This window comes from Ptiloglossa arizonensis, chromosome 3, assembly GCF_051014685.1.
Source record: "Ptiloglossa arizonensis isolate GNS036 chromosome 3, iyPtiAriz1_principal, whole genome shotgun sequence".
Classification (NCBI taxonomy): domain Eukaryota; kingdom Metazoa; phylum Arthropoda; class Insecta; order Hymenoptera; family Colletidae; genus Ptiloglossa; species Ptiloglossa arizonensis.
Genome location: NC_135050.1, coordinates 20116815 through 20139350, shown reverse-complemented (window position 1 = coordinate 20139350; position 22536 = coordinate 20116815). Strand labels below are relative to the sequence as shown.

The 22536-nt window shown below is 45.0% G+C and overlaps 1 protein-coding gene and 1 long non-coding RNA gene across 19 annotated transcripts in view; both read left to right on the top strand.

Moving 5' to 3' along the window:
• Positions 1–22536, top strand: part of LOC143144991 (disks large 1 tumor suppressor protein-like) — a 796996-nt gene that overhangs the window by 752372 nt on the left and 22088 nt on the right. The gene's annotated exons all lie outside the window — the stretch shown is intronic.
• On the top strand, positions 2971–7307 carry LOC143144995 (uncharacterized). The gene is made up of 2 exons (XR_012991568.1): positions 2971–3428; positions 6474–7307. It is a non-coding gene; the product is annotated as an uncharacterized LOC143144995 (long non-coding RNA).

Below are 22536 nucleotides of genomic sequence, written 5' to 3'. Positions count from 1 at the left end.
GACGACCAGAGGGAACGATTTCCCCCATTTCGAATAAGAACCTCGAGACACGCAACGTCTGAACCCCGCGGTCGTATATCTGGAGTTTTATTTTTTCCCGGATGCTCCGGTAGTGGCATCGACTTTCCGAAATACGTATTTCATAGAGGAAGGTTCAACAAATGGGGCGATATTTTTTATCGTAGAATCGTATATCGCTTTGCGTTTAAACGAGGCTGGTTAAGTATGCAAAGCCGCGAGGAAAATGCATGACGCTTAAGCCGTTCCTTCCTTATTGATTTTCTCCTGGAAAAAAAAATAAAAAAATACCAATTACCGTGTACACAATTTTTAACGAAAAAGTAACGCGAACGAGGACAACCTGTATTCTTGTTTTACCGTACGTGGAGTCAAGCTCCAGAAAATCGACAAAGTCGACCCGTCTATCCTCCACTGAATGTGTATTATATATTTTGTTCAAGATGAACAACTAAGTGGCCCAAAGGAGAGTTAACGAACCGTTGAACGGGATTAGTATTAATTTCCCGTGTAATCGGCTACGGCAGGCGAGAGCACTTTGCCTCGAAATTAAGTGGGAAACGTTTATGCGCGATCAGCGTTAAAAACGGTTATCGTTGCGTTCCTCGGGGACGAGCGAGAAACATTCTACAAACTCGCGGCTCTCCGCGCAATTTTCCCGTATTAACGACCGCGGCGAAGGTTACCCGCGAGGCGTACGCCCAACTGGTTAACGTGGGCAGAGATTAACGTAACACACCCGGCAACTCGGTTACAAATTTATGGAATTAGTTTCTCGTTCGTTACGCAGTCCACGCGTTGTAAAATAATTCGGTACAAGTGCTCTCGTTGCCCCGAAGATAACGACTTCTATTTTGTTTCGGTGCTTGACTCTCCCATTGGCGGGACTCTGACGCAAGGCCCTTAAGGAACGCTTCGCGCTCTTGAATTCCGATGACGCGTTTACGAAAAAATTTCCTAAAACACACGAGTCGATTAGTCGTTCGTTGTGCATACGTGAACGAGCGATTGGTAGCAGACCTTGTTAAACAGTCAATAGTGAATATTCGTTAAATAATTCAAACGGTACGGATTTACTTTGGAAAGTTGACTCTGAAATATCGGGTATTTGTCGAAAGTTTCAAGTACGTGTATTAGTCATATCGGATACTACGCTACGAGATATTTAATTTCGTTCAATCGAGTGAAAAGTAACTTACACGAAAGTCACCCTCAACCACGCTCGTTCAACTCGACACGATTGTCCTCTGCTTATAAGCGGAACAATTTATTGACCCCCTGTCTATAGGTGAGCAGATGTCATTGACTTTGACCTTTGCTCGATATCGAGAATCGAATGAAAATTATTTCGAGGTCGAAAGCGTTGGGAAAGATTTATCGTTCAACTGTGCGTTACGCGAGTAAATTTTTGAAAGTATTTTTCTTCTCGAAACCCTTCGTCGTAAATACGTTCTACGCGCAAAAGATAAATCTAATTTCCTTTTCGTGAAAAGGAAGTTTGAGAAGGCGTGAGCTGCGCGCGCGCATACAATTTTGAACTCGCGATTTCGCGCACTCGTATCGCGTTTGTACGCGCAACGTAAAAGATTCTTCACAGGGAAATATTATTTCTGATTGCGATTTATTACTTCTAAAGTTGCGCAGTAACACAGTAAAGGTTTACAGCGGAGTTCGTTCAATCTGATTTTAACGCAACACGCACGCAAGCACGAACGAACAACGTATTAACGTTCCTGGGATATGAATATTTTGTAACGAAACTAATATCGCTCGAAGTATAAAAAATTTTACGATACGATAAAAAATGTTGAATTTCCATTTACGATTTTTAACGCTTATCCCCGACTTAGTTTTCGGTAAACCCTTAAAAATCGTACAAAAAAAGGTTGCGTTGAAAAAATCGTATCAACGACAAAAATATAACGCTCGGAGCGATAGCTCGTATGCAAATGTTGATGCGCCGGACCAAACTGTAAAAAACGTTCCTCTCGCGACACACTTTTCGAAGACTGCGCGATAACTCTGTCAATTGCCAATATTTTTTCGCGAAATTTCACGTCCACGTAGCCGATAAGATTATCCTCGACCTGTCGAGCCATTTTTTCCATTCATTAATTTTTCAGATTTTCGATCCGGCAATAAAGAGGCAAATTTGTACGCAGAATGTCATTTTTTTTTTTTTATTTTAAAATGGTGCGATTTTATCGATGTTTCAACGTTTTTAAATCGACCCTGACAGATTCATAGTCAACGCTAGAAAATTTAATAAAATCTATTTTCACATCGGACCACTATGAGGTCCTGAATCGTGCATTCAACGAATTGATAAAACGTTCATTTTCACGAATTCGAGACAGCGAATTCGATTCGTTAACTGTAATTGCATCTGGACAATTTTTTAAATCGTCCAATTTCAAATATATTCCCTTTCCAGTTAAAAAAAAAAAGCAAATCAATCGATCGAGTAGTTCATTTCGAGTAAATTCTTGAATAAAGTCTGGAATAAAGTTGCAGGACCTTTCGTTCCCCCTGCAATAGTATCTCCACATATATACCACGGTTTTTCAATATTATCTTACAAATAAAACTGTTTCAGAATATCACGCGCCAGATCCGAACAGTACTGATAAAATTTGTTGCTCGTTATCCCCACCCGTGTTCGTGTTTCCCGGATTCGAGCGACCGTCGTTTCCAAGAATTCTGACAACAGAACTCAGCTGGCCGAACTTAATTCCATTGTATCTCGTTCATTGTCCTCTTCGATCGGTCTGTCCGCGTGCGATCAATTTCGACTTTCGAACGCTATACATTTGGAATCTTTCTAAAAGAAAATAAGAATTTCGATCGTTAACACAATCGTCTCCGTTTCGTAGATCGACGATTCACATTTTCACGCGAGGCACCACCGTTTCGTATTACGAGATCCACGACGAAGGGTCGGGAAGAATTTCGAACCGAATAAAGAAGTTTCGATATCGAACGCAACGTCCGTGCTCGGGTTTCGCGTAACGATAATTCGGGTTGCGAGATTAGCGACAAAGGGGACAAAGAATCGACTTCGAGCGCGTTTCCATGAAAGGAATTATACGATCGTCACGATACGACCCTCGCGTTCGTTGATCGATAATTCACCGTTTCGTTTCTCGAAGCGCGCGCGCGACTACTTACTACAACGTATCGGGTTTTGAGATCGAACGACAATCGAGGGGAATGTCGCCGGCTGTCAACAAAGGGGACAAAGAATCGCGTGGAATCGGTGGTCGGTACGTTAGGCGTTCCCGGGACCGGTTAACGTGGGTGGAGATCGGTCCCAGCCGTGCACCGGTGACGCATAGGAAAGTCGTTCGAGTGGAAGGAACGGAACGAGCGCGTACTCTGGTCTCCTCTCTCGCGGCCCGCGCTGGAGAAGGGTGAGAATGAGAGGATACACCGAGCGGTATCTGTCATTCGATGAACGACCGACGCGCCGCGAGGGTCCTTGAACGATACCGTCTTTCGCGATTTCCGCACGGTACGCGTGTGTCTCCGCGTCGATGCGGTACGCGACGATAGAACTCCCGCGCCGCTGGTACAACGACGTGTTACGAAACGCCAGGAAACCGCTGTCGGAGTGATGTGATAATTTGTGAAAGCGATCGTGTCTGGTGCGTTTCTTGCCACCGTCGATACCCGTGAATCGACCCGAGAGAAATATCCGCTAATTGCTTTAATAGTTTTCCCGATGTTTTTCCCTTATCGGTTGCGCTCGATCCACTTTCGGATCGAACCTGTCCATCCGGTGCTCGTGACGGAATATACATAGCTGGTGCTTTGTAATTGTTTCTGGAATCGATTTTTAAATAGAGTTATTGCTTCGTTTTTGGTAGTGACATCGCCGATCGAAAAGATTTCCACGTTGCGTCGGTTGAGTATCAAAAAAAAAGTAGCTTTCCGGTCGAGATCGATAGAAAGTTACGAATTCCACTTTTGTCGGTACTGTTGTCTTCGAACAGTCCCGGCATTCTTGCGTGCACTTTCTCCGGCTCTGTTTTCTGCAAGCTTCGAAGACGCTACGAAGAGGTGTAAAAGTTTCGCATCGATGGTGAACGGGTAAAGTGTCACGATGGGAAAAACGTGTCCGAAACGTACCTAGGTCACTGCCAACAATTTTTCTCGTCGAGTCGATCGTTGGCGATTTTTTCCCCGTTGACCTTAACCTTCCGTCGGGAAACTTAACGCGTTTTCGTGGAACGGAACGAACAATGAGCGAGCAAAATATTTACGAGCTGCGATTAATCATTTCGCGGGAATGACTCAGGAATCGGGAATACACTCGAGAGAGGAAATTTGTTCGTCGATTCGTAAGGTTTTTCCGTCTCGTTCGTTTGATCGATCGAGCTGTCGAGCATCGATGAGTCACGGACCACCGTAACCGATCGTTTTTGAAGTTGGTTAATCGTTTCCAGGAATACGTCCGGGAATCTCTTGCGAGAAAGCGGGATTTTTTGGACCCGATGACACCCGAGTCGCGCGAGTGGAACGCGGAATCACGAGTGAAATCGAGCCGCGACGAGATTCTCGATTAATTCCGGGTCGCGTCCGATAATTGTTTATACTCGGTATCCTTTTTTCCCTCGCTCGATTACCGAAGCGGCTAATCCACGCGCGTGGCGGGAACACCGCCGCGAAATTCCGACGAATTTACCGGGACGAGCGCATTTACTTTTCCAATTTGTTCGACCAGGGCGTTGCTCGGGTATTTTTTTTTTCTTTTTTCTTTTTTTTTTTTTTTTTTGTCACGGCGCCAGAAGTATCGCCTTGGTCGCTTTGCAATTCGGATTTTCCCGCTTTTGCATTCTGTTTGCGCAATAGCTTCGCCGATCCAAGCGGGAAAGTGTTACGATTTTCCTTGTCGCCGCGAAATATGTACAATCGATGAAACGAATTTCAATCGTACGATTCTTTTCGAGGGAGAAACAGCCCAACTTTAGGGTATTTTTTTGTTGTTTTTTTTTTTTAAAAGAAAAATACGTTATTTATCGAGGTGAAAGATTTTGATATTTTTAACGATTCGTTTGAGGAGATATCGGGTAAAATTGTTCGTTTCCCCGTGTGTAGTATCGTTTTCTAGAAAATTGAACCGGTGTAAATCGTGAAAGACAAAAGTGGTTCGCTATCGCGGCGTTGCACCCGAGGGCATCGTGGCTTTTAATTTATCCGTTCGATTCCAATCTTTCGCGCCTATGCAACGTGTAATTTTCCTCTTTGCGTCGATCAGTTGGCATTCCATTGCTTCTCACGGACGATTTATCATTGTAACGGGATCGGGCGTAGCAAATTGCTCGCCACTGGCGACGCGACAACAATCCGCGTCAACAAACGTTTTAATCTCCGTCGCGAAATTAAGTCCCGTGACGATCCAGACCGAGAGCGAGAGATAATTTCAATTTTCAACCAGTTTGCTGGCTAATCACGAACAGCCAACGACCAAAAATTCTGACAAAAAAGAAACAAACGTTTCGAATCCGAAACGAATATTAACGTTTCTACTTTTCACCGCAATGACAAAATGCGACAAAATCGATAGATTTTTGCGCGTGAAAGTTTTGAGAGTACGATAAAAAAAAATGTTAAAAAAAAACGATAATTAGAAATTTGAAAAAATTGTACGTATTGTGGAACACTCGAGGGAATCTGTGAAGATAATTCGAAAAACTTGAATTTTGCTCGTAAAACTGTACGTGTTTTGTAATCGGAGCGCAAAAGTCAACATGGCTGTCTTATGTCTGCAAAGAAGTAATTCACATAGTTACAAATAGAACTTGTTACCTGTCTCTCGAGATCTCACGGTGTTCCATATTACGTGCATCTACCCTGTATTGTTTCTCAGGGAGGTAGAGTCGCGTAAATCTTCCAAAGCGTTCCAATCGATTCTCTCGAAAAGTTTCAACATCGTTTCCACGTCGTCCTTGCCGAACGAAAGAATCCAAATCTAATTTCTAGAATCTTGAACGGTTCTTGGTGAAACAGTTCCACGAAACATTTACAACATCGTTTCTAGGTCGTCCTTGTCGAATAAAAGAATCCGAATCTAATTTTTAGAATTTCGAATCGTCCCTGATGAAAAAAATCCTCGAAACACTTACAATATCGTTTCTAGGTCGTCCTTGCCGAATAAGAGAATCCGAATCGTCCCTGGTGAAAAAAACCCTCGAAACACTTTCAACATCGTTTTTAGGTCGTCCTTGCCGAATAAAAAGTTCAAATCTAATTTTTAGAATGTTGAATCATCCCTGGTGAAAAAAACCCTCGGAACACTTACAACATCGTTTCTAGGTTGTCCTTGTCGAACGAAAGAATCCAAATCTAATTTTTAGAATCTCGAATCATCCGTGGTAAAAAAACCCCTCGAAACACTTTCAACATCGTTTCTAGATCGTCCTCGCCGAATAAAAAAATCCAAATCTAATTTTTAGAATCTCGAACCGCCCCTAGTGAAAAAGTTCGACGAAACGGTTCGAAAGTGTCCGGAGTGCGGTGAAATCGGGCATCGTCAACGGTGAAGATCTACGCGTCGAGGACCTGCGTCGATCGTCGCCGATAGACTCGGGCGTCGTCGAATCCGACTTCCGGTGCCGGTGTAGCGGAGGAGTAGGGTCGGCCGTTCCGACGAATATTCGTGTCCCGTCGAGGTCTCGCGAGCCGACACGCGCGCGTGTTTTACGCGGTGTTGATGCCATAAACAGGCTCGGCATGGCTGCCAACTAAAAATACCCGTTCCGGACGAACCAGTTCGCCGTAGGAAAAGAACACGCCGAAAGCCGCGAGACGGAGACCGCTGCGCTGGATCTACACGAAACGTGGAAGAACAGAGAGAGAGAGAGAGAGAGAGAGAAAGAGTGGACACGATCTCGAGGATACGGGACGAGACGTATATCCGGCAAATAGGAAAATTCAACGACGAAGAGGGACGCTTAAGGAGGACTTAATGAAACGGCATAAATCGATCGATTAAAGCCCGGGTCGCGCGTGTGCGACGCGATTAGTCGAGCTGCGTGATTTATACCCCGAGATCGGTACCACCGGTGGACTCGGCCTGCTCGGGCTGAGAAGTTGAACGAATGGCCGCTAGAAAGCTGCCTTTGGCTGTAATTGGCTTCTTCGACCGGCGATTGTCCACGACGAACGTTCGTGCAACGACGACAACGACGACGACGACGACGACGACTCGCGTCGACGAACCTTGAAAACGCGATTTCGTTGAGCGACGCGCAATGAACAACGATCTTAAACACTGTGTCGAGTGATCGAGAGAATATGACCAGGAACAGGCAACAGATCTTCCCGCTGCGTCCCTTCGCCACTCTGGGACGCAGAATCCTCAGGGACAAGCTGTACAGAAGGTACGTTTCGAGCCCAGTGTTTCAATTACGTCCGAACGGCTAGGTACGTATCTTTCGTTTATCGTTTATTCGCCGAGCGAGAGCATACTCGGAGTACTCGGGTACGTGCTCCTCGCCGATGGTATATATATTTCCTTACTAGAGTTTAGCCACGTGCCGATACTCTGCGACGCGTAATTATAAAAATGCAAGACAACGTTGCAGGACGAAAGTTAGTAATGTGAACTCTGCGCTTACGAAACATCGTTTTTATCCTGACCGTTTCAAATATATCCGAATGTATCTTTCTTCTGAATTGTACAGTGTTTTTTATCGATACAATTGAAGTTTCCTTCCAGAAGTTCTTCGATGCAATTTTTAAATACACGGTTTTCTTCTCCTATCGGAAATATTATTTCTACGTTGCTAGTATCTCGATCGTACGGATTTACATCGTTAGACTTCCATTTTAAGAATAAGAAGCATTCTAAAAAAATCCTGTTAACGATACACGGTCGAAATGTTTTGCTCCGCTTTATTTCCCTATAATTTTTCTCTGACATTTTTAACAACGACGAAAGAAAATCAGCTTTATTCGGATTGTGTGTGTTTCCAGTCCGCGAGGAATGCGTCGAGATATGGTTTCTCCGCGTCTCGTTGTTCGTTTGGTTGCTACGTACCGTTGCTTTGAAATTTAATCGTTTGGTAAAGCTCGGTCGGGGGTTACTTCCTGAGAATTGATAAATACGAGCTTAATGCACCTCCGTGTTTTCTCGGACGGATTCGATACGGGTTCCGGTTTTTCGTCCCGTTTCTGGACGCGAATCGTAATGGATCGAAATTATTTCCGCGTCGGGACACCGTAACCGCGGCCATTTTTGCGTCGAGTAATTGCTCGCGGAGCATCGTTTCTTTCCGCGTCCAGTCGTTTCAGCCATCCTACGCGTGTCACCGATTTTTTTGCCGGTGCAAATCGTTCCTCGTGGAAAGTCGCGACACGTCGAGAGATTACGCGCGATTTCAGGACGAATTCTAGGTCGATCTTCCCTCGATTACCAGGAATCCGGGATTTCGATGCGTCTTTCCACCGATCCTCTTTTTTGTCCAAGAATTGGAAAACGTTGTACGATCGGTCGCGAATGTCCACGGTCTTTGTCGATTATCGTCCGATATCGTTTAACTGAAAACGATCCGCCACGATACGTGTATGTGTGTGTGTGTATGTTTGCAACGTTCGGGTACAATCGTTAAACGGATCACCCTCGTCGACTGTCCGCCGAAATTATCAATCGCGCGAAAGCTCAAAGTGCAATTCCAATAATATCGATAAAATTTCTAACGTTTCAACCGGAGACTGGCAGAGTTTTATTCGATTAACGAACGACAAACAAAAGCTCCGTATAAACGTTTATTTGCATCGCTTGACAGTCATTCGGATAAGCTTTCATCCGTTCGACGAGAAATGTAATTCGATCGTGGAACTCGGATTGCAAGTTTTATTGAACGACCGACCTATTGAAAATTGCGCATCTTTTATTCGTTGTACGGCATTATTTGTCCGATCAGGGATTATTTCGAGCAAGAGACAAATTTAATGCGAAAGATGGGGGAGGATACGTTGTACAAATTTCCGATGAATCGTATTGTCGTGGAATCTGTTATTGATTTGCGAGACATTCTTTTTTAAATTACGAAGTTCGTGTAATTCTGATGTGCGATACCGTTCGAAGCTGAAGAGAAGATTTGACCAAGGAATGCAGATCCGATTGGTCCCAGTAGCTCCGTTCTATCTTTGTTAGACACAGTTTCCGCTGCAGCGTACCATTGGTCGAATCGGTCGCATCTACTGGTACAATACTACTTATTGTTAATCGTTTCGACCGAGTAAACAGGGAGGAATCGATTTCGCCTCTGTGTCGTTCAGATCGTCTCCTTTTCGGTGCTGAACGATAACTGGTTCACCCAAACGGATCACGCTCTCTCGACTTATCTTTACATGTTTCCCGGAATTCGAAATATCCACGATACCGAAATTTTTCGCGACCCGTCGGAAAACATAGAAAATAACCGATACTCGTTTCACCGGCAATATTTACAACGTGCATTCCATCGACGTTAACTTTACATTTACCGAATCGTAACGATCATAAACGCGCAATCATTTTTCGGTGTATATTACGTTTAATTATACACGTTCGGTTCCACTTTCGGGTATTACTTTATAATTGCACAATTATTTTTCAATCTATAGTTATTACGTTTCGTCGCGAACCGTTCAGTTCCATGTGCAGACATTACTTTATAATTGCACAGTTATTTTTCAATTTATAGTTATTACTTCATAATTTCTCGTTACTTCGAGCTCATAGTTGCGTTACTGTCTTTTATTTGCTACGCTTAATATCGTGCAGTTTGTGCAGTTATTTTCAGTTCCAATTTAGCGCTTCCTATGCGAGGAAATTAATACATCGTAAAATTACCGGCGATAATGATGTATACACACAACCTTGTCCGTATAGTTGAATACGAAGTTAACGTCAACGAAACGAGTTTCGATGTAAACACGATCGGTGAGTAAACAATGTCCGCGATATCGACGACGGTCAAATGGTGTCGTTTAAAACACTGTCGGTGACTTTGTACGAACTCCAGGAAAATTTCTGGCCTTTTCATCGACGATGACGAAACGGACACTCGGTGTACACGGCGAGAAACAAAGTACTCGCGAGTAACGAGACGGGATACACGAATGTAAACGCTACCGTGACTGATTCGTAGAGTCAAGTTGCACGGGGGAACGAAAAAAAAAATAAAGAACGTGTCTGGTAGATGTCGCCGACGAAATGGCAATGTAATCGTGACACACGGTCGCAAGAGAGAGACAGAAACCGAGAACGATAGCGAGCGATGAAGAAGAGCTGGAGAAAACGAGAGAGGATACACATAAATTGCAGCACGGCCAACCAACCGTTGTCGTCAACACTGGAACTACCAAAGGGGTCAATTCGACTTGTGTCGAACTTTTTTTTAAAGTTACTCAATCATTAACGGTGCCTTTGTCTACGATATTCGCGGACAATTATTAAAATAGACAATGAACGGTACTCGTGAAATAATTTTCCCTTGCGACATATTTTTCTTACGCGACGATTTACGTTAAAATGAAACGAGTGATCAAAAATGTACCTTGAGGATGCAACGAAAGAAAAAATCTATTCGGTTCTCGTCGCGTAGAATTAATGGAACACGTTTTTAAAAATTTGGACAAGTAACGAGCATTACATCGGGGGGAAAATACTAAAAGATAAAAGAAACGAGGGGATCATCGCGCGAATTTTAATCGGCTCCCGAAACGAGAATACGAAACTTAAATGCAACGTATCGTTGTAATTTATTCGCTGAAAATTCTTTTCCTTTTTCTTTAATAATTAAAGCGCGATTAGGGAATCTCGACTTTGTTCTTGTAAAAAAATTATTTGGAAATATTTCTCGATGTACACGTTTCTGTTTTTTATAGCTCGAGAAAGAAATATACGAAAATCACTGACGCGATTTCTTATTTTCGCGACAATATTTTCCTCCAGACGGTAAATTCCTGATCGTCGATTGTATACGTGGGTACGAATCCGGGGGATCGATTGACCTAGGTCGGTCCCGAGGATTTCACCCTGGCTCGCAAAAGGGAAGAAGGATGTGGGAACCACGGTCCCCTAATCTCGTTTAAGGTCACGGTCGTGATTTTACGGGACCCGAGACACCGTTCCGGATCGACGAACCTAGTTGTACTTACGACATCGATGACCATGAAAGGGAGTCTTTTATTCCGGAATCCGTCGACCGGAAAATTCCTATACTCGAGCTCGTAAAACATTCCGCCTCGATGCAAAGCTACGTTCTTCCAGCGAGTGAACAAATATTGTAAGTTTCGAATGGTGTATCGTCGATATAAATGAAAAACAAAAATTGAAGAGAATCAATTCGCGAAATCAATTGCACGCTTCCGTGAAATACCACTTTATTAATATCGGTACCGGTAGCTTGTGTTTATTCGTTCTTTTATTCGTTTATGGACGATACCTCTCGTAATGTAAAATTATAATTAACAATTATGTAAACGAAATTACACGAAGTACAACTAACGCGAACGATGATTAATTTTGAGAGAAAAATTTCGGGAACAATTGTGTAAAGGTATTCATTTAATTCGAAGTGGTATTCGGATCGTTGGAAAAATGTAGGTCAGAAACTCGAAGGATGGCGTCCCGAGTCATCTTAATTGAGAAAACAGCTCGGATGTTACGTAAAACCTTGGACGAGGGTAGACAGTGTCGGATTTTAGGGGCGTTACTTCCATCAACGATCCAACGTGCATAAAAACAGCTCGATTTATGTCCTTATTTCTTTCTTTTACCGTTTACCTTTTCAACGTTTTTCTGTGTACACCTTTGGCGCGAAACGGTCGCGTATTTTCTATCTTCTCGATTCCCGTGCAATTAAGTACCGATTTAGCACAGAGTCTCCCTGTTATTTAATACCCAGTGTTTTCTAAATCGTTTAATATCCGTCGGAAATTTGGATCGAAATTAGCATACACCGGACTTCCTCTCGTTACGCTGCAATCACATTTCACAACCGCGTCTCTGCAAAGTATTGGTCCACGATCAATTTTTTTTACGCCCTATTTCGTTTTAGTTCGTTGCACGTGTTCGCGTTTGCCCTTTTTCCGTTCCCAAAGGTTTTAATTAAATCTACCGCTGACGTCTGGCAAACATTTTTTCCGTTTATTTTATTCGGAATTTTCTGTATTTGTTTTTTTTTGTTTTCCGCGCGCAGCGTTTGTTTTTTCTTTTTTTTTCCCTTCCCATCGTTTGATGAAAACTTTATTCGAAGCTGCAATTTCGTGACTTAATTAGTAGTTTAATCTCGGAATATTCATCCTCCTCGCGTATGTATGTACCTCTAACGATATTATTTTGAAATTTTACAACGATTCGTTTCGTTTTGAAAATAATTGAAATTAAATTCAGAAATATTGATTCGTCGACACGATCGAGGTTACGCGTTTCAAAGTAGCATGCTCGTTTCACTGGAACGAATACACTCGACGTAATGAAAAAAAATTGTTGTTCGATCGTTGCGCGCGATTAAGATTCCTCGTTATCCGTTACCGATCGAAAGCAATATTTTTGAAATCGTAGATCGAATAACGCGAAGGTCAATTTCTTTCGTAAAGTTTACTCGTAACTTTCAAGATTCAGGTATTTCGAGCCAGGCGAGGCCAATAATAACGGACCGAATAATTTATCTATAGACCCGACCAATTCCTGTCGACAATCTTCGAGATAGCGATCGCCAAATTATTTCACTTTTGAACTTCGAGAATAATCCTATTAGAGTCTTCGAACTGGCACGGAACTCCAATTTTCGAGTCTATTTCGATCTGGTATCTGGCAGAGGCTTTCCACGTTTCGTCGCGCGATACGCGGTTAAGTTATTTCGCTAATAGTCGCGTAAAATGAATTTTCCGATGAAAATAATCATTCTGTAAACCGTTACTGAACTTTCGTTGGAAAATTAAATTTTTGCACGAGATAAAAAATCGTCGGTTATCGTACATTTGAAATGTTCGGAAGGTAGTGCGTGGAAATTATAATCGACGAAAGAAACATTTAAAAAACACAACTGCCCTACTGGCAGGAATACATCGAACTATTTTCGCGTCGGTATTAAACGAATGTTATTTTAAGATTCTCGATGACATATTATAGAAAATACGTATAGCGTACCGTGTTGACTACACGATACTCTGCTAGTCATCGTGACAACTGAAACAAGCGCCCGAATACATCCAAAATCACCTCATCTCTATTCTGAACTTTCTAGCGCGCTCGAAATTAGAAGCGAACGTATCCATAAAACAACAGACGCGCCCGGAACACTTGCGCCTCTAATAAGAGGATATGGATTACCATCTGGTTTCTTTCTACAAAATTATCAATCCTGTCGGTGCTCGAAGATTTCGTGGACTTTGTTCGGTAGTCGGAAAATAAGTGCCGACGAATTCGAAAACAATATCGAATATTTTTTTTCAATAAATTCTCGAATACGTCTCTCGTTTCGGTACTTTCGAAAAACTCCCTTCGCCCTTGAGTAGCCACAAGAGAGTTCGGTAGATTCCTCCCGGAGTACAGTACTCGTTGTTACCTGATACGGATTGATAATTTTCAGTCATATTCCAGGAAATTCAATGCACCGTTTACGCAACGAAAGTAACATCTGGTATCTATCCACAATTAAACAGAAAAAAAAATAGTGAATACGAAAAAGCTTACACAAACACGCTAAGAGGCATTCGTAACTCTGATAAAACGAGCCGACAATTCAAAACTGTTCCCTAAAAATTCGTTGTTCATTTTTCAAAGATTTTCCTCGATTGTCAAACACACCTCTCGTTTTGTACCTTCGAAACGCAAAACATTCTTTAAGATCTAACAAAATTCTCGGTTACATTACACGTTTAACGAGCACTGTTGTTCGATCACGATCGAGATAGAATATTATTCAAGATTGAGTATGATCCAGTCATATATAAAAAAAAAAAAAAAATTATCAATTCGCTACGTATTCTCCGCGCTCCGAGTCAGAGCGGAGGTCACGCGCTTCTTGGCGCGATCCGCGCCACGTGTCTTCGTAGCGAGGAACAAGGTCAAGAGGCCATTGGCAATTAGCGAAGGATCCGCCGGAAGTGGGCGGCGTTGGGACGGCGGTGTGTGTTCCGGTTCGCTGGAGGCGTCGCGCGTACCTACGTGCTTCTTTTCTCGTCGCCCTTAATCGGACACGAGACCGCGAGGCGAGTGCGTTTCCGTGTTCGACGAGCAAAAGAGAAAGGTCGACCGGGCGATCGCGGAATCGGAAGTCGACCGGTACCGCGACGAACACTCAAGGACGTCGCGACGCCACTCTCGGTCGTCGCGCGTCCTTTTTCCATAGAGCAGGGTCGTACGAGGCCGCTCCTTCCTCGCGACCGTGACACCGTCGCGTTAGGGTAGACGTCCCTATAACTGTCGTTTCAGCGATTTTCTTTTCTTTCGGGAACCGAACAATGTACAGTGAATCACGAATGAGATTGTTCCAATACCAAATTTGGACTTGAATTGGTTCGCGCGAGACGTATCTGTCTTTTAAATATTTAAAAATATACGTTAGTAGAAGTGAGTAGAAGTATGGGAATTGTCGTGATTCAACAAGGATAATTTCACCGTTTGTTTTGTATTTGTTGCGCAAATGGATAATATGGAAGAATCGTTTTCAGTCGACAGTAGTAGGGACATTGTACTTCGTTGTACATTTTCAATAAATTGGTAATCGATTCATCGTATTCGACGTGTCGAATAATTTTTACAAACAAGAGAGATTTTCAGGTTAAGTAACTTTTAAATCAAGCTGCTGTTCTGGTTATCTAGCTAAAAAACATTGACTTATTCCTAATTTTTTTTTTTTTTTTTTCAGAGAAACCGTAATAGTTCTCGGTACGGAATTTTTGCGTACGTTTTTATCGGTATTTACGCTGCACTCGCGATTCGTTCGAAGTGAAAAGAGAGAAACAAACTCTCGGGAATTTGAAAAACCAATTTTTCGAAGTTTCAACGACTCTTTCGTACCTTTCTCACCCTCAACGAGCTACAAAGAGAAATAGAAAAAATCAAAGGCGCGTACTTTGGAGGGAATATTTTCTTAAAAAATAAATTTTTTAAAACCGGATTAAAAGAATCTCCCCTCGAAAAGAGGTTCAAAAGGGTGGTACGCGTTTCCAGAGGTGAACGATGTTTGCGGAACAGTCCGTTTCGTTTGCCCAATGAAGTAACAAGTTTGTTCACCGGTAATTTTCATCCGCTACGTTGAAAAGAGACAACCCACGGCCCGGTACTTTCATCGCTCGTTTTAATTTCAGGCCAATAAGAGCACGCTAGCTGGAGAAGACTCCAGGTGCCTCCGATTCCGAGAATTTTCCGGTCGAATTAAAATAGGCGGACGAATCCCCGCGCCAGATTGAGAAATTCGAGGGAATCGGACAGCTTTTCTGAATTTCACCGGGAATCTGCGCGTGCTTGAGAAAGGGGTGGCGCCAAAGGGAGAGACGACGAGATTTAGCGGGAAATTTTTCGCGAGTTTGCAGGAAATTTCTATTCGGGAATGTTTTCGCGAACGATCTCTCTTGAATTTCGTCTTCCTCGTTTTCTAAATTTTGTTTCCACATTTCTATTTATTCAACGAAACGACATTCCGTGTCCCAGAATGATACAAACGGAGATCCGGTGCCTTCTGCGCGAAGCGTTTTCAATGTTTGCGAAATTTCACAGGTTTTCACAGTATCCGAAAACGAGATACTTTTTCCACAATTTTTGCGAAATTTCACAGGTTTTCACAGTATCCGAAAAACGAGAGCCACCAAGAAATTTCAATTCGGAAAATTCCAATTGTCTTCTCGCGCTTGCAAACTCGCTCGATATTTATCTTCTCGAATTCGCCTATCTTCTCGACTCGTTTAGATCGTTCAGCGAGCAGTCCGCGTAGTAGAACGATAAAAAATGAAATTCGGTGTTTCTAATTCCACTCGGTGACGTCAGCGAAACGTTTCACGTTCTGTTGTTTCTTTTCAGCGACGACACCTTAAGTGAAACCATTCTTCGCGCGGTATGTACTAGCTCGTGTTTCGCGAAACTTGTCGCAACATCGTCCCCGTTTTTCCATTCGAACGACGTTTCCTTCGAAGAGGAAATTCCTTCCTTTGGCAGCGCGTTCGTCGCGAATCGATGCACGTCGCTCGAGGTGCGAGAGAAAGAGAAAGAGGGATAAAGAGAACGAAAGATAAAGGCAGAAGACGATCACGTGGAACGTCCCGTGACCTTTGTCACCCGGAACGTTCTCCGGTCTTTGCGCGATATTACGCGCCCTCGACGCTGACATTTTGATCTCGTCTGTCGTCGTTTCCGGAGACATTAAGCGGCGTCCTCCGTCCTTCCCCCGTGATCGATACTCGATATCGTCCCGACGTTTCGTGCATTTTTACGCCCGTGACGCATCGCCGTTGCCCTCGAACCGAGCGACGAAGAGTACACAATTTCCCCTGCCTCCGCGATCGAACCGACAATGCGCGGGAAAAAAATGCACGCGACGGGTGCGCGAACAATTGCGTTCGTTTGCAAACGGAGCGAGCAAACAGAACGGTGTAAAAACGCGCGATAACTGGCTCGCGTTTAAAATTAATACATTCGCGGAAAAGTTGCCCGCGAGGGAATTACGCGTACCGGTACCAGTCATCGACTACGACACACTCGTAAGTGACGAAATCTGTTTTCCTCGAGCGCATTCCTCGCTTCGATAACGCGTCGAAGAGGAAAGAAACCACGAGGAATCTGGAACAATCGTCGATTAAATACCATCGGAAGAATTCTCGAATTTATGCGTACGCGCACTCGAGGGATCTTCCGCGCAGGGGGGAGGTTACGTTATCCGTCGAAATCGTTCGCAACCAGGGGATCGAGAACGGATTAATAGCGAATTGATACCGTTTCGGGCGAAAATGGAAATATCGGAGAAATAACGGAAAAAATTCGAAAACCGTTGCGAGCCCCGTGAATCTAATCACGGGTAGGGCTAATGTATCGGAAAAATTCACGCGCACGCACTGACGGTCGCGGATCGAATTCCGATAACGCAGTTTCCATTGCAAAATCGTTCGAGAAATCGCGATCGACGAAAATATTTCGCGCGCGCGATGCGAACACCGGGCGGTAGGAGGTGATGAAGGGTTCCGGGGCAGGGTGGAGGCAGCCGGTGTGGTTGAAATACGGGAACGGTGTGTCGGTGTGCGAGCACCGTGTGGCTCTGTGCAAGTAGGTCAATCGAAGAAGCGATACGTTCGAGCGAAATTTCCATTCTCGCAAGGCTGGCTTCGATTACGCTCGCCGCTGCAATTAGCTGCGATCCACGCCTGTACAAATCCGATACAAGCTCGTCCCGAAGTTCGCCACCAAAGCGGAAGGATATGCAGGCTTGCACCGGCGTGTTTCGTCGGAATATCGGTAAAGTGTGTTTCTATCTCCCGTGGCGGGAACATCGGTTCGAGGCGTTGGAGCGCGTGTCGAATGGGTTAGGGGCGGATTCGGTGAATCGAAGAAACGGAATTTTTAAAATCTTCGAGTGTTTCTCGATTTCCATCGAACCGATTCCCAAGTACCAATTTACCAATTTGTTTTTTCTTTTTTTTTTTCGAAAATTTATTTCAAATTTTTCGGCGATTAAAAACTTCGAGTCTTAACTCTTCTTCGTGATATCTGTATCGGGTATAGCGTAGTTGAGAATACAAGTTCGGGATATTTTCCAACCGAAGACTTTGAACGTACAGTCGAGCGAAAGAACGCTTCAAGGTCGAATGGCTGACACCCACGCGGGGGGAGAAACGGTAATTGTAATTAATAGAGCAATTAGTCGACGCGTTGATCGGTTTCTCTGTCCGTGCATAGTAAGAGTGTTTTCGATTTCAGAACTTATCTCGACGAATTGGAATCGAACTCCATTTATCGGTATAGAGGGTCTTCGACGGAGACACTTGTTGCCGTTCATGTGTCGGTCAAACGACCCGAAAAAATTCACGAAAAAAAAACGAAACAGAACACGTAAACGACGGTGACCGATCGACGACGGGCTCCTACGTCTTCGGTCGTTTGATTTCATTTCCGTGACAGTGAAAACGAGTCGGAGGGGTGAATTCAGAGGGTGGAGAAAGTGACGATGGCGAGCGAGAGTCGAAAAGCTCCACGATGGAAACGAGCCAAATTCGAAAGTAAAATGGAAAGTTTCATCGTAATTCTTTTCCCGCGGAAATGGTAGCACGAATGGTTGGAACACTCTTGCTGAGTTTTCGTTCGATCGGTGTGTTAAAACAAATCTCGCCGTTTCGAAGTTTGAATTGCAATCTAAAGATAGAAACTTTTATCGATATTCTTTTCCTGTGGAAAGAGCACTCCGATCGATTAGAATACTCTTGTTGGTGAATTTTTCCCGATCGGGGTATCGATTAAAATATCGATTAAAATATCGATTAAAATATCGATTAAAATATCGATTAAAGTATCGATTAAAATATCGAGTATCATCGCGTGGACGTTAAGGCGGCTTTGTTCGTCGAAAATCGATGGGTAAACATTGTTTCGACATTGTCTCTTGAAATTGAGAAATTCAGGAGAGAGAGAAAAAAAAAGCAGAGTTGCAACGTTTAGCTTCCGAGTACTCGTGTGTCCGTTAGTGGGTCAAGATTCCCGGAATGCCGAGCCTGCGACTCGGCACGCTCGTGTTATGCAATATATTGCGGCTCGTGTTGCAAAACTTGAGCCGCTGCGTAACAATAGCGGCGAAGGGGGGAAAGAGAGGTCAACGCAGAAGTTGGTCATCGCCGACCAAAGCAGAAACGACGAGGGGGATGGTACACGATAAACACCTAACCCACGATGAGAACGAACCGGAATCAAAAGCGACCGTACCTTCGTTGAATTTCAACCGTTTGCCCCAAATTCTGTGTCAATAGAGGTAAGTCCAGGTGGAGGGGAAATCCATTCGGGATTTCGTCGTTCGGACGAGTAGGTAACGAAGATGGTGGTAGCCACGGAATAAACAAACACGCAACGAAGACGAACCAGAGACGAAAGTGGTCGTTGGCAACTCTTCCGCCAAGTTTCGGTGGTTCGTCCTCGTTTACGTGGCACTGGTCGAAGGAGAAGAGGGACGGTTGAAAGAGAAGGGTTGGTAGAGACGGTTCAGAAAGTCCAAATGGAAAAGTAAAATCGAAAGTGTCCAGTCGTTCGTCGAACGTCGCCTAGATTAATTTCTGCGCGAGTAAATTCGTCGAGGGAAAAGATTAATTTCGAACGTGGTCATCGTCATTGAAACGAAAGGGTGGCAAAGACGTTAGCTGCGCTACAAACAAACCCACGATAAGAACGCACCGAATTGAAAAGCGACAGTTCACTTGGCAACTCCTTTGCCAAGTTTCGGCCGTTCGTCCCCAATTCCGTAGGGCTACGTCTCGAAGAGGAGGGGTGAATTGAAAAGGGGGTAGCGGCGGGAGATACTCTAGAAACTAGACGAAAGCGAACCAAAATGGAAAACGATCGATGATTCGCCCGAATACCGACCATCTGGCCCAATTTCTACGTGAAAACTAGACTCGTTGTTATCCGAACCAGACGTCACGAGTGGTACCTGCGCAATGAAGACACCCGCGCTGAAAGTGGAGCGAAATCAAAAGTGATCCTTCGCTGAATCTTCTGTATTTAATTATTCTTGTGTATTTAAATATTCAACGGAGACAAGTTCACGAAACCAAAATTTAAACTCAAAGCCTGGTCATTATTGTCCAAACAAGACGTCAGGAGTGCAGTATCTGCGCAGTAAAGACACCCGCGCTGAAAGTGGAGCGAAATCAAAAGTGATCCTTTTGTATTTAAAACCCAACGGAGACAAGTTTACGAAACCAAAATTTAAACTCGAAACCTGGTCATTATTATCCAAACAAGACGCCACGAGTGCAGTATCTGCGCAGTAAAGACACCCGCGCTGAAAGTGGAGCGAAATCAAAAGTGACCCTTCGCAGTATCTTCTGTACTTAATATTCAACGAAGACAAGTTCGTAAAAACTGAAAATTAAAACTCGATCGTCGTCGTCCAAATATACAAAAGACCTACTCGACGCAAAGTAGTACGTTTCGTGGCTCCTGAGTCGTAGTTTTGGGTCCCCTGTTTTCGCGACCGGGACTGTGCGTCACGGAAGAAGGGTGAAATCGAGAAGGTGGTGGTGGTGGTGGTGCTCGAGGGAGGAAGGTAGGCGGTGGAGAAAGAAGGGGTGGTGGAAGCGCGAGAGACTCGGCTTATTTCTATCGATCTGCGATAGCCCGCGGGGGGCCGACTCGGCGGCGCGACGCGACGCGACGCGGCGCGGAGCGGAGCGGCGCATGGCGACACGGTGGCCACCTATGCGGCCTTTAATCCGTCGCGACGCCCCCGACGTCGGGACGCGTTCGAGACGTAGTCACCTTTCGCGCACCTCGAAAGATCGTTTTCGTTGGCGTGAACGCCTCGGGAGAAGAACGTACCTCGTTCTCTGTTCGGTGGACGTATCGTTGGATCGTTGTTACCCGGTCCCGTACGGTGGTCCCCCGTTCGGTCGGTTTCAGTTCGCGTGCGCGTTCGTATTCGAACCAGGGCACCCGGGGCCACGGTTACGTCACTGTTGGCGAACAGGTGCTACGCACTTGCGATCACGCATCGGCTGGTGTGCGGCGTGTGCGGCGTGTGCGTCGCGTTCCGCGCAGGATTTCGAAAAGCGTGTCGCGGCCACGGTAACCAAAGCCAGCCCGGTGATCGATCACGTTTCAGGATCAACGGACGACCGTTGGATCGTTTTCGACAGTGATCCAGGTGAGGAGCTATTGTGCATCGACGCTTCCGTCTCCGTTCTCGCGTTCCAACGCGGACCATACGGAGAACCACGGGTCAAGGTTACCGCGTAAATATTACCAAGACGTGGAAACGTCTCGATTCCAATTACGAGGTTTTTCGTAATCGCTCGGGACAGGTGTTGGTCGTTTTCGCGTTCGTCGACGACCAAAGGTTCTCCGTGTTACCGCGAACGTCTCCCGAGAGCGAGAACCAAACGCGCGTATCCACGCGAAGAGGACGTTCTGCGAATCGTCCGGGGCGATTGATCGAGTTCGAGGCAAAATCTCGCCAGTGGTCGCACTGTCAAGTTGAAAGTTGCGCGATTCCCTTGACCCAGTTAACGTTCTCTGGGCCGAGTCCAGCCGCGCGCCGCGAGTGATTAATGGAAATTGCCCCTCTTCGTGTGATTAACGGGCCGCGATAGTCCAACCGTACGGAAAAATTGTCACGACTCGTGGAAAAGGGATCACGGAACGGGTGAAAGCGGAGCCATACGCGCGAACGACGATTTATCGCGTGCACACGCGCCGCGAGAGATCGACTTCTCTCGCGAGACCGTAATTCCCGGCTGTCTCGGTTCACCTCGGGAACGAGAGATCTCGGGAATAAAAGGCTTTTCGACGACCCGGGGATCGAGTCCTCTTGACCCAGTGACATTTTCATCCCCGTACCGAATCCGCGCGCATTACGTCACTGCGGTACACGGCCACGGGAGGAGACCAGGTGCGTGAAACGTGCACGCATCGACGCCGTCGTTTCGAGCGCAGTGCGCAGGTGAACTTGGATCAGCTGGAAACTCCGCGCGCGAACCGCCGACCGGTGACGTTGCGCTTACGTTGTTCCATTTTCGGAAGTTTCTAGAGACGCGGCTACATCCTCCATTGACGATACCGTTTTTTTCCCGGGGTTCAAGCACCGATCAACTTCGCGGTGTATCGGAGAGAGAAAGTATCCGGTTTCGATACAGCGTACTCTTCACCAGTGTCTTGTTCGTAGCGTTTTTAGAACAATTATTCTAGTATTCTTTTACCGTTCGATTTCAAATTCGTTCGAATGTCGTGCGATTTCTATCCAAGTTAACCGAATAAGGGGTGCTTGTAATTCTTCCCAACCCCTTTTGCAACATATATCGCGAGCTCAAAGAAATGTTTCCAGAAGCTTACAAAAACGTTTGTTATTTTGCACCGTGTACTGCACGTTGCCTCCGTATCGTTAGATGCTTCTAGGTGTTCTCTTTACGGAAGAGTTTCAAAAGAGTTTCTTTCGCGAGAGAATTGCGTTTTTCGTTTGCTAAGTTTGGATACGAAAAGTGAGTTAATTTTGAGTTAATTTCGACGCGTGGCAGGAATTTTTCATCGACGCGAAACGATCGAAAAATTGCAAGAGTCGAGGGTCGAGCGCGACAGGAACGTCGTTGGTTAAACATTGATACGGTTGGCGGTTTCTTCGATCGCGCGCGTTTCACGCTGAATATGCTTTCTCGGCACTTTGTTGATACGAGTCTTTTCACTCCATTGCGGCCTGAACCACTTCTCCCGCGGAGACCACCTTTTTCAGAGACAGCCGGTATGTTCTTGAAAGCGTACTCTAAAAGTGGGAAGTGCTCTTAACCCTTTCGAGACGGGAGGTACCCGCTGTGCACCGCCACTCGGAACGTATG